Here is a 12,256-nt window from a genome sequence, read left to right as displayed (position 1 = left end):
GACATCCCCCAGTTCATTCTCAAGTGTTGTTTTTGAACATTCGTTTGGTTCCAAACTGTTCTGACCTACTGAGGGGGTGGAAAAGGTGGTATAACTAAGGTATCTGATGCTAACCTTATTCTCAAGGAGTGTACCACCTGACTGGAGAGACAGCAAACAGAACAAGAACATGAACACAGAAGAATATGCTAATTACACGGTTCTTTGAATGCCACCTGAGCTTGGCCCATAAATGCAGGAGGAATTCTCACAGGAAGAGCTCACTGAGGGTCAAGTGTGCCTAGGAAGGCTTTGTGGAGGAAGAAGGGAGGGTAAAATACACTTTAGAGCAAAGGGGTTTTTTTGGGAGGGGGAGCATTTCATGCTTTGATTTATCTTTAGTATAAAATGAATTGGGATAATTAATTAATTTTGAAGGCATTGTGCAATGCTTCTTTAAGACCATTGGAGCCAACCCAGGATCTCACAAAAACAGTGCTAGAAATGTTCACTTTTTACTGTAATCCTAACTCTCCTGAGAAATGTTGCCAAGCAGCTAGCTGTCTGCACATTTCATCAAATATAAATTTTCTCACATTTGGAAAAACCACAAAATCACAAGTGTGTAAAGGCCTGCAACTTCTGATTTGAAGGGTTGCCAGGGAGAATTCCTGTATCACTGGCATCTGCAAACCCCCACCTGTCGCATGTGATGGATATTCATCCTCACCTGCATTCTTCGTTGTCATTTTTTTATTTTAGCCATTCTGATAGGTATCGTATACCTCGGTCATATATTTATTTTTATAGAGAACATTTCATATACTTTGTTCCCACGCATGTCTCTGTCGTTTCATTTTTTTTTCAATATATCATACACAGGATTCCATATAGTGTGAATTTTTTATATGTCGTGTTTCTGATTGCAGTATAATTTTCTTTAGTTATACTAATGAGATATCTTTAGAGAAATAAAAGTAAAAACTTCTTTCCAGCGTGGTTGTTAACATCATTCTTTTTTTTAAAGATTTTTTAAAATTTTATTTTATTGGGGTAAGAACACTTAACATGAGATTTACCTTCTTAACAAATTTTTAAGTGTGCAATACATTATCGTTGACTATAGGTGCAATGTTTTACAGCAGATCTCTAGAACTTATTCATCTTGTTTAACTGAAACTTTATGCCGATTGGTTAGTAACTTCCCATGTCCCCCTCCCTGCAACCCCCGGCAGCCATCATTCCACACTTTGATTCTATGAACTTGACTGTTTGAGATACCTCATATAAGTGGAATCATGCAGTATTTGTCTTTCTATGACTAGCTTATTTTATTTAGCATAATGTCCTCAAGGTGCATCAGTGTTATCGTATATTGCAGAAGTTCCTTCTTTTTTGTTTTTATAACCCTTCTTGTTTACTCTTTTTATTTTTTTTATTTCTTTTGTTTTTTGGGTTTTTTTACTTTTTATTTTTTAATTATTAATTTTTTTATTGGAGTATAGTTGCTTTACAATGCTGTATCAGTTTCTGCTGTACAGCAAAGTGAATCAGCCATATGTATACATATATACCCTCTTTTTTGGATTTCCTTCCCATTTAGGTAACCACAGAGCACCGAGTAGAGTTCCCTATGCTATACAGTAGGTTCCCATTAGTTCTCAGTTTTATACATAGTAGTGTATATATGTCAATCCCAATCTCCCAATTCATCCCACACCCCCCCTTTCCCCCTTGGGATCCATATGTTTGTTCTTTACGTCTGTGTCTCTACTTCTGCTTTGCAAATAAGATCATCTACACCATTTTTCTAGATTCCACATATATGTGTTAATATACGATATTTGTTTTTCTCTTTCTGACTTACTTCACTCTGTATGACAGTCTCTAGGTCCATCCATGTCTCTGCAAATGACACAATTTCATTCTTTTTTATGGCTGAGTAATATTCCATTGTATATATGTACCACATCTTCTTTATCCATTCCTCTGTTGATGGACATTTAGGTTGGTTCCATGTCCTGGCTATTGGAAATAGAGCTGCAATGAACATTGTGGTACATGACTCTTTTTGAATTATGGTTTTCTCAGGGTATACGCCCAGTAGTGGGATTGCTGGGTCATATATTAGTTCTATTTTTCGTTTTTTGAGGAACCTCCATACTGTTCTCCATAGTGGCTGTATCAATTTACATTCCCACCAACAGTGCAAGAGGCTTCCCTTTTCTCCACACCCTCTAGAGCATTTATTGTTTGTAGATTTTTTGATGATGGCCATTCTGACCTGTGTGAGGTGATACCTCATTGTAGTTTTGATTTGCATTTCTCTAATAATTAGTGATGTTGAACATTTTTTCATGTGTTTGATGGCCATCTGTATGTCTTCTTTGGAGAAATGTCTATTTAGGTCTCCACCCACTTTTTGATTGTGTTGTTTTTTTTTTGATATTGAGCTGCATGAGCTGTTTTGGAGATTAATCCTTTGTCCGTTGATTTGTTGGCAAATATTTTCTCCCATTCTGAGGGTTGTCTTTTTGTCTTGTTTATGGTTTCCTTTGCTGTGCAAAAGCTTTTAAGTTTAATTAGGTCCCATTAAAAAATTTTTTTTATTTTCATTACTCTAGGAGGTGGGTCAAAAAAGATCTTGCTGCGATTTATGTCACACAGTGTTCTACCCATGTTTTCCTCTAAGAGTTTTATAGTGTCTGGCCTTACATTTAGGTCTTTAATCCATTTTGAGTTTATTTTTGTGCATGGTGTTAGGGAGTGTTCTAATTTCATTCTTTTACATGTAGCTGTCCAGTTTTCCCAGCACCACTTATTGAAGAGACTTTCTTTTCTCCATTGTATATTCTTGCCTCCTTTGTCATAGATTAGGTGACCATAGGTGCATGAGTTTATCTCTGGTGTTTATTCTTTTTAATGTCTCAGTGTGTAACTACTAACTTCATTCTTTCAATAGTACAAAGGAATCTGGGGGGTATAAAATTAAGGAAACCACATGTAAAACCCAATTATTTTATAAAATAGAATTAATAAACTCAGTATTATCTTTTATTGTTAATTTAATTTATCATTTATTAATTTCTCCAATTTATTTCAGTGATAGATCTGAGAAAGAATTTTTTTTTCTCTGTCTGAAGGAACGCTTTCTGGTCTCTATTTTATCCAAATAGTTGAATGGTCTTGACACATCACTGAACATCTTAATATTTAAGTTCCGTAAAATAAATAGGAAATTGCTGTTATGCTTTAATCTCCTTCACCTTCCCCATAAATACTCTTTTTTTAAACCATTTTTTAAAAATTGAAGTATACTTTACAATGTTGTGTTAGTTTCAGGTGTACAGCAAAGTGATTCAGTTATACCTCTCTCTCTCTCTCTCTTCCTATATATGTATACACATACACACACACACACACACACACACACACACACATATATATTCCTTTTCAGATTCGTTTCCATTATAGGTTATTACAAGATATTGAATATAGTTCCCTGTCCTATACAGTAGGTCCTTGTTGTTTATCTATTTTATATATGCTATGTGTATCTGCTAATCCCAAACTCTTAATTTATCCCTCCCCCACTCCCTTTCCCCTTTGGTAACCATAAGTTTGTTTCTATGTCTGTGAGTCTATTTCTGTTTTGTAAATAAGTTCATTTATAGCATTTTTAAAGATTCCACATATAAGTGATATCATATGATATTTGTCTTTCTCTGACTTAAAAAGTTCCTTCTTTTTTTAAGGCTCAATAATGCTGCATTGTATGTATATGCTACATTTTCTTTATCTAGTCATCTGTTTTTTGTTTGTTTACTAGTAACATCATTTTTGATTGATGTTTTTTGCTTTTTTGTTTTTGTTTTTTTATTTTTTAACAACTTTATTAGAGTATAATTGCTTTACAATGGTGTGTCAGTTTCTGCTTTATAACAAAGTGAATCAGTTATACATATACATATGTCCCCATATCTCTTCCCTCTTGCATCTCCCTCCCTCCCACCCTCCCTATCCCACCCCTCTAGGTGGTCACAAAGCACCGAGCTGATCTCCCTGTACTATGTGGCTGCTTCCCACTAGCTATCTATTTTACATTTGGTAGTGTATATATGTCCATGCCACTCTCTCACTTTGTCCCAGCTTACCCTTCCCCCTCCCCGTATCCTCAAGTCCATTCTCTAGTAGGTCTGCATCTTTATTCCCGTCTTGCCCCTAGGTTCTTCTGACCATTTTCTTTTTTTCTTTTTCTTTCTTTTTTTTTTAGATTCCATATATATGTGTTAGCATACGGTATTTGTTTTTCTCTTTCTGACTTACTTCACTCTGTATGACAGACTCTAGGTCCATCCACCTCACTATAAATAACTCAATTTCATTTCTTTTTATGGCTGAGTAATATTCCATTGTATATATGTGCCACATCTTCTTTATCCATTCATCTGTCGATGGACACTTAGGTTGCTTCCATGTCCTGGCTATTGTAAATAGAGCTGCAATGAACATTGTGGTACATGACACTTTTTGCATTATGGTTTCCTCAGGGTATATGCCCAGTAGTGGGATTGCTGGGTCGTATGGTAGTTCTATTTTTAGTTTTTTAAGGAACCTCCATACTGTTCTCCATAGTGGCTGTATCAATTTACATTCCCACCAACAGTGCAAGAGGGTTCCCTTTTCTCCACACCCTCTCCAGCATTTATTGTTTGTAGATTTTTTGATGATGGCCATTCTGATTGGTGTGAGGTGATACCTCATTGTAGTTTTGATTTTATTTCTCTAATGATTAATGATGTTGAGCATCCTTTCATGTGTTTGTTGGCAATCTGTATATCTTCTTTGGAGAAATGTCTATTTAGGTCTTCTGCCCATTTTTGGATTGGGTTGTTTGTTTTTTCAATATTGAGCTGCATCTGCTGCTTGTATATTTTGGAGGTTAATCCTTTGTCAGTTGCTTGGTTTGCAAATATTTTCTCCCATTCTGAAGGTTGTCTTTTCATCTTGTTTATGGTTTACTTTGCTGTGCAAAAGCTTTTAACTTTCATTAGGTCCCATTTGTTTATTTTTGTTTTTATTTCCATTTCTCTAGGAGGTGGGTGAAAAAGGGTCTTGCTGTGATTTATGTCATAGAGTGTTCTGCCTATGTTTTCCTCTAAGAGTTTTATAGTGTCTCGCCTTACATTTTGGTCTTTAATCCATTTTGAGTTTATTTTTATGTATGGTGTTAGGGAGTGTTCTAATTTCATTCTTTTACATGTAGCTGTCCAGTTTTCCCAGCACCACTTATTGAAGAGGCTGTCTTTTCTCCACTGTATATTCTTGCCTCCTTTATCAAAGATAAGGTGACCATATGTGCGTGGGTTTATCTCTGGGCTTTCTATCCTGTTCTTGATTGATGTTTTTAGATTTAGTTTCTTGAGTTACAATCCTCATGAGACAGAAAGGGAGGATATCTGTGTTTGTCACTTCTATTATATATGTCCAGTTTTTTTTTCAGAAGATTTGAACTGCTTAATATATCCACCAACCACGAAAACAAGTTCCTATTTGGCTATACAGTTAATAAGCTTTATTGACTTTTTAACTTTATTGTAGACACGTGCATTAAATCCTGTCATTATCTTTTTTTTCCCTGTAAGCATAGGACACTTTAAGTACTTTATATATGCAGCATGAGTCCCATTTTGTTTTTTAAATGGCTATAAATTTATATGTAAAGAAAAAAAGTAGAAAAGACGATGGTGGTTTCTGGGTAGTGGGATTATGGGAAACTTTAATTTTCTTCCTTATAATTTTCTAAATTTAATTTTCTATGATGTGTATATATTACCTTTAAAATCATAAAAATATTAAGGTAAACCCAATATAATGTATGGGGAAAGGAACATCACATAGTAAGTATAAATACATGTTTATAAAATCTAAAATATAAAATATTTTGCATATTTTATAGATTTTAATTTCATTTGCTATGAAATAAGTGTTAGTTTATCTTTTATGGATGATGATTCTATATTTGGCTTCTTAATTTTAATTTTAAGTAATTTAAATTAATTTTACTGTGATTTATTTCCAGCATAATACTAGTAAAGTTTTGGTTTGATTTTCAGTTTTTTAATATTGTCCCATTTGTTTTTCCCTTTTGTTTAGCATAGTCACTTTTCATCAGTGTCACCAGTATCAAAATAACATATAGACCAGAAAATCAAAAGTGGGTACAAAATAATTGTTTAGCAACAAGGTGTTCCTGCATAAAAATATTTTAGTTTTATTCCATGTGCCTACTCTACATTGAAGAAACATGCTTACATAATACATTGTCAAATCGTTCTCTTAAATCTAATTATTAAAACATCTCTTGTAGAAGAAATAGCTAAACTTTTACTTAATCTTTTCAAAGATAATAATCTCATTATGTTAAGTGAAATAAGTTAGACAGAGAAAGACAATACTGTATGTTATCACTTATACGTGGAATCTAAAAAATAAAAAACAAATGAATATAACTGTCGATGAAAAAAATTAATCAATAGTCAATCTAAGAAAGAAATGGAAAATTTTATCCGAGCCAACCTAAGGATTATAACCTAGGAGACAGTCTTTCAGAAAGCTCTGAGGTCAAAGCCCAGTTATATAAATTTTTGGGACAAGCGGTTATGCATCAAAAGGTTATACATCAAAGTAGCATATTGACAGTTTACATAGTCCAGCAGGCGAGTAGTGGGTCATTGTGACCTATTATAGGATTGAGAAGGGAATGTTATTTCCCAAGGAGTTACTTTGCTGGAGACAGGAGAAAATTGCTTTTTGTGTGTGTGTGTGTGTGAGCAGGACTTCCTGTGTCTTCAAAGAGGATCTAGTTCATGTATAATGCAGATACACAATGCATACTAAAGAGGAGGGGGTAGTGGCCCAAATGGGCAGAGAGAGAATTTTATGCTTAAAAATTTTCTAATCCTGTCCTAAAAATAATTTTATTTCCTCATAACAAAACAGAAACAGACTCAGAGATATAGAGAACAAACTAGTGGTTACCAGTGGGGAGAAGGAAGGGAGGAGGGGCAAGATAAGGGTAGGGGATTAACTACTATGTATAAAATAAATAAGAGATAAGGATATATTGTACAGCACAGTGAAATACAGCCACTATTTTATAATAACTTTAAATGGAGTACAATCTATAAAAATATTGACCTCCATGTTGTACACCTAAAACTAACATAATATTGTAAATCAATTATACCTCAATAAAAAAAAGATAAGTAGGGACTTCCCTGGTGGTGCAGTGGTTAAGAATCTGCCTGCCAATGCAGGGGACATGGGTTTGATGCCTGGCCCGGGAAGATCCCATATGCCGTGGACCAACTAAACCCGTGCACCACAACTACTGAGCCTGCGCTCTAGAGCCCACAAGCCACAGCTACTGAGCCCACGTGCCACAACTACTGAAGCCCACGTGCCTAGAGCCCGTGCTCCGCAACAAGAGAAGCCACTGCAATAAGAAGCCTGCGCACCGCAACAAAGAATAGCCCCTGCTCGCTGCTAGAGAAAGCCCACGCACAGCAACAAAGACCCAGCGCAGCCAAAAATAAATAAATAAATAAATAAATATTTAAAAAAGATAAGTATTTGAACTACAGTTCAAAGCAAGTTAACTCTGATTACAGCTACTGAACATATCTTCTTTTAAAAAATATTAACATTTTGATGCATCATCTTTTCAATTAATAATATGCTGACAACAGTTTTCTAAAACTGAGTATAGTATTTCCTTAGTTATGCATAAATCACAGACCCACAATAACAAATTCAAATTAAAATTCATACTTCTGTACCAATTATCTCTGAAACTTTAAATTTAGATCCCTACTTGCACAGGAGCAACCCACTCACTGCAACAACGTGGAGAAGGTCTGTGTGCTGTGATTTTGGAAACTTTTGACATATGTGAAGTATCTTTACTAAAATGTTCAGTCCTATTATCTTTATCTCATTGTTGAGTTGTTAACAGAAATCCAGTTCTGAAGGACCCCAGTCTCTCGTTATTCAACCTTTTCAGTTGCTTCACATCATTTCCCATATTTTTCCCCCATACACTTGTCTCTTGATGAGTTTCTCTGGGTGACACAATATAGGTAGGAAAGGTGTCACCTGGTGATGTGCATCTATTCCTATTGCATTAAATCCAAACTTTCTTTCCAAACTGAAGCGTGGAGCAATAGAGATCTGATTGCCCTAGAAGTACTTGAAAGCCTGTTAAGATTACTAACACTGAAACACTCAGCAAGTGTTTCTGAATTTGGCTGGCTAAGTTCGAAATGGTAACATATACAGCGTTGTATTGAAGCTAAAACTGGAAGCAACCAAGGTGTCTTTCAATAGATAAATGGATAAACAAATTGTGGTATTTCCATATAATGGAATTCAATGATACAAGTAAAAAACTACTAATTCAGGCAACAATATGGATGGATGGATTTTAGATGCATTTTGCTAAGTGAAAGAAGTCAGACCCAAAATGCTACATAATGTATAATTCCATTCGTATTACATTCTGGAAAAGGCAAACTAGAGAGATGGAAAATAGATTAATGGTTGCTAGCAGTTTGGAGAGGAGGAGAGTTTGGCTAGTGGAAGCACAGGAGATTTTTTTAGTGTGATAGAAGTAATCAGTATGCTACTCTAGTGGTAGACACATGACACTATGCATTTGTCAAAACTCTTAGAACTTTACAGCACAAAAAGTAAACCTTAATATATGAAAAAAAATTTTTTCTAACCAACCAGGAGGTTGGAGGACCCCAGTATGAGATGCAGACTAATGAATCTAGCTGTTTTACAAATATATGACATAACCTCCCTGAAGGGAGTGTGGAAAATGATGCTGACCTAAGTAACTTTGCAAATGGTATTTTGACTGGCTAATGTAAAGCTGAAGATAAGAGAGTACATAAACACTCTACTCTACTTGGTAAAGGTGTTTCTCATAGAGGTACAGGTCCAATTCTAAAATTGCTGTACATGTATACATTGGCCAATTAAGTAAATGGATGGCAGATGGTGGGAACCAGATTCCGACCTGTAGTGGGAGGTTGTAGTGGGAGGCTACAGATAAGCAAGGGAGGAAGCCAGAATGACACATGTGATAACCAATTAGAGATATCAGCTTGAACTCATGTCCAGCTTAACACAGATACAGATGGAGAGATAGAGAAATAATTCTTGATATGCAAGTATACATGGGTTAGTATGTATGCATATATCTCCTAGCTCTGTCACTGAAGGGGCCTAGAAGCAACAACACTCCAGTAGCAATGAGCACACCCAGTCCCCTGATATTGGTTTCTAATGCTATTCTCCAATAAAGAAAACCAGGTCTCCTTGGAGAAAAGGCTGATTCCGGGGCAGGGAATACATAAGATGAGTCTGGAACATCTTGTAGTGACAGAGAATAAGAATGTGCTAAACAAAAAATCCCCAAATGATGAGGGTATATCAAAGAGACACAGGAACCGATATGAAAGAGTTTCCAGTGAACACAGCTGAAATAAGCTGAGCCAAAAAATACATAATGAGAGTATTGGATTATAACCCGAAGTATAAAATAAATATCCATGTGTCCATACTGATATTAAATAAATAATAAATAAATAAATAAATGGGGGAGAAGAGACAAAGCTCTTGTGCTGAAGAATTCCAAATAATTTATGTAGATACTCTGCCTTCAAAGAGGTGGAGTGTAACCCCGCACTCTTTAAGTGTGGGCTGGGCATAGTGACCTCCTTCTGAAGAGTGCAGTATGTAAAGGTGGGGGGAGGGGGCTGGGAAGAGTAATGTTACAGTGGAGAAAGCTGACAGACGGTGCCTCCAGCCAGGTGACTAAAGTCAACATCAATAATGATAAGTTATATTGATAGCATGTACCCTTGATATGATGTGATGAGAAAGGCACTTGACCTCTGTGGTCTTCCTCCCTCAAAACCCATAACCTCATGTTAAAAGCATCAGGAGACCCCAAACATGGTAAGTAAAGCAAAATGAGAAGACAAAGAAACACACAGCAGATGAAGGAGCAAGGTAAAAACCCACCAGACCTAACAAATGAAGAGGAAATAGGCAGTCTACCTGAAAAAGAATTCAGAATAATGATAGTAAAGATGATCCAAAATCTTGGAAATAGAATGGAGAAAATACAAGAAATGTTTAACAAGGACCTAGAAGAACTAAAGAGAAAACAAACAGTCATGAACAACACAATAAATGAAATTAAAAATTCTCTAGAAGGGATCAATAGCAGAATAAATGAGGCAGAAGAACGGATCATCTAAACGATCATCTAAAATGAAAATAAATAAGGAAACACAAGCATTAAATGATACATTAAACAAGATGGACTTGATATTTATAGGACATTCCATCCAAAAACAACGGAATACACTTTCTTCTCAAGTGCTCATGGAACATTCTCCAGGATAGATCATATCTTGGGTCACAAGTCAAGCCTTGGTAAATTTAAGAAAATTGAAATCATATCAAGTATCTTTTCTGACCACAACACTATGAGACTAGATATCAATTACAGGAAAAAATCTGTAAAAAAATACAAACACATGGAGGCTAAACAATACACTACTTAATAACGAAGAGATCACTGAAGAAATCAAAGAGGAAATCAAAAAATACCTAGAAACAAATGACAATGAAAACACGATGACCCAAAACCTATGGGATGCAGCAAACGCAGTTTTAAGAGGGAAGTTTATAGCAATACAATCCTACCTTAAGGAACAAGAAACATCTCAAATAAACAACCTAACCTTACACCTAAAGCAATTAGAGAAAGAAGAACAAAAAACCCCCAAAGTTAGCAGAAGGAATGAAATCATAAAGATCAGATCAGAAATAAATGAAAAAGAAATGAAGGAAACGATAGCAAAGGTCAATAAAACTAAAAGCTGGTTCTTTGAGAAGATAAACAAAATTGATAAACCATTAGCCAGACTCATCAAGAAAAAAAGAGAGAAGACTCAAATCAATAGAATTAGAAATGAAAAAGGGGGAGTAACAACTGACACTGCAGAAATACAAAGGAACATGAGAGATTACTACAAGCAACTCTATGCCAATAAAATGGACAACCTGGAAGAAATGGACAAATTATTAGAAATGCACAACCTTCCGAGACTGAAACAGGAAGAAATAGAAAATATGAACAGATCAATCACAATCACTGAAATTGAAACTGTGATTAAAAATCTTCCAACAAACAAAAGCCCAGGACCAGATGGCTTCACAGGCTAATTCTATCAAACATTTAGAGAAGAGCTAACACCCATCCTTCTCAAACTCTTCCAAAATATAGCAGAGGGAGGAACACTCCCAAACTCATTCTACGAGGCCACCATCACCCTGATACCAAAACCACACAAGGATGTCACAAAAAAAGAAAATTACAGGCCAATATCATTGATGAACATAGATGCAAAAATCCTCAACAAAATACTAGCAAACAGAATCCAACAGCACATTACAAGGATCACACACCATGATCAAGTGGGGTTTATCCCAGGAATGCAAGGATTCTTCAATATACGCAAATCAATCAATGTGATACACCTTATTAACAAATTGAAGGAGAAAAACCATATGATCATCTCAATAGATGCTGAAAAAGTTTTTGACAAAATTCAACACCCATTTATGATAAAAACCCTCCAGAAGGTAGGCATAGAGGGAACTTACCTCAACATAATAAAGGCCATATATGACAAACCCACAGCCAACATTGTCCTCAATGGTGAAAAACTGAAAACATTTCCACTAAGATCAGGAACAAGACAAGGTTGCCCACTCTCACCACTATTATTCAACATAGTTTTGGAAGTTTTAGCCACAGCAGTCAGAGAAGAAAAAGAAATAAAAGGAATCCAAATCGGAAAGAAGAAGTAAAGCTGTCACTGTTTGCAGATGACATGATACTCTAAATAGAGAATCCTAAAGATGCTACCGGAAAACTACTAGAGCTAATCAATGAATTTGGTAAAGTAGCAGGATACAAAATTAATGCACAGAAATCTCTTGCATTCCTGTACACTAATGATGAAAAATCTGAAAGTGAAATTAAGAAAACACTCCCATTTACCTTTGCAACGAAAAGAATAAAATACCTAGGAATAAACCTACCCAAGGAGACAAAAGACCTGTATGCAGAAAATTATAAGACACTGATGAAAGAAATTAAAGATGATACAAATAGATGGAGAGACATACC

Source organism: Eubalaena glacialis, chromosome X (assembly GCF_028564815.1).
Source record: "Eubalaena glacialis isolate mEubGla1 chromosome X, mEubGla1.1.hap2.+ XY, whole genome shotgun sequence".
Taxonomy (NCBI): Eukaryota; Metazoa; Chordata; class Mammalia; order Artiodactyla; family Balaenidae; genus Eubalaena; species Eubalaena glacialis.
This window is presented reverse-complemented; position numbering follows the sequence as displayed.